The following is a 5,375-nucleotide window of genomic DNA, read 5'->3' as shown; positions in this document are numbered from 1 at the left end:
CAACTTTAAGACTTGTGGACTTCAAAGCTGGCTGGCTGAGGCAACTTTAAGACTTGTGGACTTCAACTCCCAGAGTTCCTCAGCCAGCAAAGCAAAGCTGGCTGAGGAACTCTGGGAATTGAAGTCCACAAGTCTTAAAGCTGCCAAGGTTGGAGACCCCTGCTCTACAGTCTTCTCTTAATCCTGGACTTTTTCTTCTGAGAACTATTTTCAAACAAAATTTGCCCTTCTTATTTCTTGAGGATGCCTCTAAAGCATTTATGGGACCCAAAAGCATAGTTGAAAAGAAGCTCTATTTGCTTGAGTCAGAGTTTGTTTTTAGGACATGCCAGGTGCTCTTTCATTTAATTATTTTAAATAAAATCATTTGAAAACTCAGGTGGAGGTGACTTATTTTAACTTCCTCATCCCCTGGAAACATGAATGAGAAACTGTAAGACCGATGGGGCTTTTCCAAAGTGAGGTGTGGGCCGAACTGTTTCACTATCAAATTGAACCAAATGAGCATTTAGTTATTTCTTTTACATAAATTGAAGAATGCTTTATTCCCAAAGATGCTGGACACTTGATGTTCTATAAAAACAGGAACAAGAATAACAAAAACCATAAAACCCAATCAAGTATTACAGGGCTCACTATGTGCCCTATCCAAAAGCAGTGGGAATATAGCTAGATTTTTGATACCTTTCAGAATGTTACCAGGATTGGAAACGTGTGGCTCTCTGAGTGGTTGCTGAAATATCTACTTTGAAATGTTTCTCTTTTCATTGCCTTTTTCTTCAATTGTTTACTATATTTTAAAAATATAAGCCTTTATTGTCTTTTTGTACACCACTCCAACAATCATCCCAATGAATTAAAAAGAAATGCAAGTTTTAATTAGAAACACCCTTTAATAAGCCAAGTGTTTCCATGTCAACAGTTTGGATGAAGGAAACACTCAAGGGGCCCTATCCAGTCTCTGTCTGATTATGTTCCTGTTTCTCATGTTTTCTTTTTATTAATGTGAAACGCTTATTCTTACCACATTCAAATACCAGAACAAGGAAGGGCATCTCTTCAGTCTACTTTCCAGAAGAATTATTCCGTTCATGTTGTAATAGGTTTGGGTGGCACAAAATATGAGCAAATATTATATTCTTTGCTTTGTTATTCAACTGATAGAATCTTCTGTTCCACTTTTGACACAATAGTTGTGTCAATCTTTAAAATACCACAAGCTTCAGTTGTGTGTGTCCCCCCTCCCCAGGGTTGTCTTAACGCATGGGCCTGATGGGAACTTGGCTGTGGGCCCCACGAGCATAGGGGCCCCATACTAATCTGTGTATGTTAACCCTTCAATGCACCTTGTATCATATAAATACAGCAATATATTTATTACATTTTACTGCATTTTTTTATTAATACTAATATGCTAATAAAATAAATATGTTTAATTTTATCGACCATTTACATTTTTATTCCTGTGTGTAGTTCTTGTAGGGGCCCTAGTACACTGCTTTGCCCAGGGCCCATAATGCCCCCCCACTTCCCTTTTCAATCAGGATGTCTTACATACTCTCGCTCTCTGATGCTTATAAATGTACTATTGTACTACTGCCAAAAGAACAGTACTTCATGTTGGAGCTCTTCAAACACACTGGTGTATACACACTCACTGAATATGTAGATATGAACTGGAGACAATTTGTATCTGTTTAATGATGGAAATCTTTTTGATTGCTTTGTATACTTTTTTTTCTTTCTGAAGACCTCAGTTTGTACTTTGCATTGTCAGGTGAAAAGTAGGGAATGGTGTATCTGTGTTTGAAAACTATTGTATGCACAAAAATGGAAGGACACTTTGATTTATGGACAAATGGTTGCAGAAATTGATGGAGTTGGCTGAAATAGCAAAATTGACTACTTTGATTAAAGAAAAGAACATAAGTACTTTTGTTTCCACATGGAGACCCCTTCTGAACGTCGTGTGTGATGTGGAAAAGAATGAAACTTTGATTTTGGGTTTTACCAAGTAGATCGATAGATCTTTACAGAAATGGCTTGTTCATATTTTTATGAAAAAGCAAAAAGCTGTGACTTGATGTTAATGCCTTTTTTTACTGTAACAGAGTCAGGAGTCAATGCTTCTTATCTTTCCTCACTTCTCTTCCCCCTTTTCCCTCCTACTGCTTTTCTATTTACTTTTATATTTTGCATTGTTAGAAGAAATATCCTTCTGGGTTCAGCTCCAAGTGGGGAAAAAGACACTGGAAACATGGAGACTGCTTGGAAAGATGGTTTAATGGTGGATAGGATCACATGGCTTTAGTTCCTGAACAGAAAAAAAGGGGCGAGACGCAGTGAGTCCCTGGGTTTTATGCCCTCTCTGGCTTTGAACTTCCTGGGGCCCAGAAAGAGTATCCTGATTGGTTGTCAGACTCCCAGGGGGTGGGGGTCTTAGCTAGCCTTGCTGGCTGATGTAATCTTCCCGGGTGCCATGTGGTAAGTTTCTGTTGCTAGATGGGTCCCATTGTGTTGCAGATGATGGTCCATTGACAAAGATTGAGTTTCTGCCTCTGGCCCATTGACAAAGGGTGGGGGCAGGAAGGTGGGAGCTGCTTCGTCTTTAAAACATGCTTCTCCATTTCTCATCCAGGGAAACATAATATTCTGCCTTTTTAATATTTCCCCAAATATTTCATTCCTCTAGGAAAGGGGTGGATGCTAACTTCCTACAGTATTTTACAATATTTTATAACTCAATAAAAAAATGTTAAACTAGGAAACTATTGGCTAAATCAGTGTTTCGCAACTTCAGCAACTTTCAAATGCATGGAGCCAACTTGGGGGAATCCTGTGAAATTGAAGTCCACACATCTGAAACAGTAGTGGGTTGCCCCCGGTTCGCACCGGTCCTGTAGAACTGGTAGTAAAACCAGCAGGAGGCTCTGCCTACCAACCCCAAGGTCATCAGAACGCTTCTGTGCATGCACAGAAGAGCGTGTGGCCCTGTTGTGAACTGGTAGTAAAGGTAAGTAGAACCCACCCCTGATCTGAAAGTTGCTAACCTGAGAAACATTGAGGCAAGTCAAAGAGAGGTACACAATTTGATGATTTCCACTTGATTTGGAGTATATTGTCACTCCTAGCCAATATGGCCTGGGGAAATGAGGATTATAGGCTAAAATATTTGGAGAATATCAGAAGTCTTATCCCCTTTTGTAGACAGGTTAGTTTTTTTTTTAGAAGGCAATTTCTTGCAGTTTTTCATAATTGTATTTTGTTTGTCATCAAAGTAGACTTTAAGTGTTTCATGTCCCTCTCAATTTGGGGAGGCTGATTCATTCTGCTAGAAAACTGACCTGAATTTGGAGGGCTTTAAAAGCCTCCGAATGTAGCCTCCTCCTTGTTCACAGGATTCTACCTCTAGAAGTGATACAATTTCTGATCTACCTTCACTTTTTAAAAGTTTTTTTTTCCCAGAGGTTTCTCAGTAACTGCTCTGAATGGGATTCTCCCCTGCCCATTTTTTACAATTAGGAAGATGTTTCTGCTATTGAAATTGAGGCCCAAATTCATATTTACATAACTCAAACTTAATGTTTGTACAGCTGCTCCATGTCAAGCAAAGGTTTATTTGGCAGTAACCGCAAAATGCAGATTTTACTTTCAAATGCATGAGATGTTAATTTAAGCAAAGGCTGCTGGCGACAGTGTTTATGCACTCTTACTCAAACTTCTTTCCTCTACAATCTACATTTTCCCAGTCAGGCACAGAATTAAATAATAATAATAATAATTATTATTGGTTAATCTTTGGTGAGATTCACAGCCTTTGAGGCTGGTTAATAGCTCAGCAGCTTGAGTCCTAACCAAGGACCTAGGAACTGTTAAGGTATCATCGGAGGATGTAAGCTGTTCCGAGTAAGGTGGTTTTTTGTAGTCAAAATATTCAGGTCCGGTAAATTTAGAATTTCTAAATAGCGGGGTAGCCCTTTGGGTATTGCTCCAAGGGCTCCAATTACAATCGGGACAACACACAATTTCTTTTTCCACAGTCGCTCAACTTCAATTTGCAAGTCCCGGTACTTTGTGATTTTTTTCTTGCTGTTTATCTTCAATCCGTGCATCACCAGGTATTGCAATGTCAATGAACCATACTTTTTTCTTTTCAACTATTGTTATGTCAGGTGTGTTGTGGACTAAGTGCCTGTCAGTCTGAATCCTGAAGTCCCACAAGATCTTGAGTTTCTCATTCTCTAAAACTTTCTCAACCTGATGTTCCCAGCGGTTTTTGCTGTACTCAAATCCAAACTTCTGGCACAATTTCCAGTGAATGATCTTAGCAACGCGGTCATGGTGTTGTAGATAGTCAGTTTGTGAAATTTTGCTGCACCCACTGATCAGGTGGTTGACTGTCTCATCTTTCTCATTACAGAGGCGGCATTTGATGTTGGTGGTAACATGTTGAATTTTTGCCTTCATGCAGTTTGTGGCTAGGGCTTGTTCTTGAGCTGCCAAAATAAAGCTTTCTGTTTCTTTTTTCAGTACTCCTGATCTTAACCAGTTCCAAGTTAGTTTCTGGTCAGCTTTGCCTTCAATACTTTTCAAGTATTGGCCATGCAGAGCTTTGCTTTTCCAATTTTCAGCTCGCTGCTCAATTACTTCTTTCTTATATTCTGCTTTTGTTTTAGTTGTCTTTAAAAGGCCTCCTTTATTTACTTCCTTAATCATTGGTTCTTCACTTTTCTGGATGTAATCATTCAAGCTGCGTTTTTCTTCTTCCACAGTCTGCTTTACTTTATTATTATTATTATTATTATTATTATTATTATTATTATTATTATTATTATTTAATCTTAAGTGAGATTCACGGCCTTTGAGGCTGGTTAATAGCTCAGCAGCTCAAGTCCTAACCAAGGACCTAGGAACTGTTAAGGACCTAGGAACTGTTAAGGCATCGTCGGAGGATGTAAGCTGTTCCGAGTAAAGTGATTTTTTGTAGAGTCGTCATTATTATTATTATTATTATTATTATTATTATTATTATTATTATTATTATTATTATTATTATTATTATTATTATTATTATTATTATTATTTCAACGAATCTGCAGGGCAAACATAGTGGGAAAGACCGGATTACGAGGCGTTTTGGGCTCAGAAGGAGAAGACTGTGTTCAACAGCCACAGGATTTTATTTTGTCCGGACATTTTTTAATGGAGGATGAAATATAATCTCGCTCCGGCAGGACCTCTTGCTCTGGCGACTGCAGAAGAGCCTGACCCAACGCCTCCGCGGCCTCTTTAAGCGTCTTGACAGGTGCTGCTCCGAGGGTGGGAGGGGAAACCGGACGGAGCCCGCCTATTGGTCGCTGGAAGGAGGAGGGGAT

The sequence above is a fragment of the Pantherophis guttatus genome, chromosome 2 (genome assembly GCF_059756535.1).
Source record: "Pantherophis guttatus breed Tessera chromosome 2, ASM5975653v1, whole genome shotgun sequence".
In the NCBI taxonomy this organism is placed as follows: Eukaryota; Metazoa; Chordata; class Lepidosauria; order Squamata; family Colubridae; genus Pantherophis; species Pantherophis guttatus.
This window is presented reverse-complemented; position numbering follows the sequence as displayed.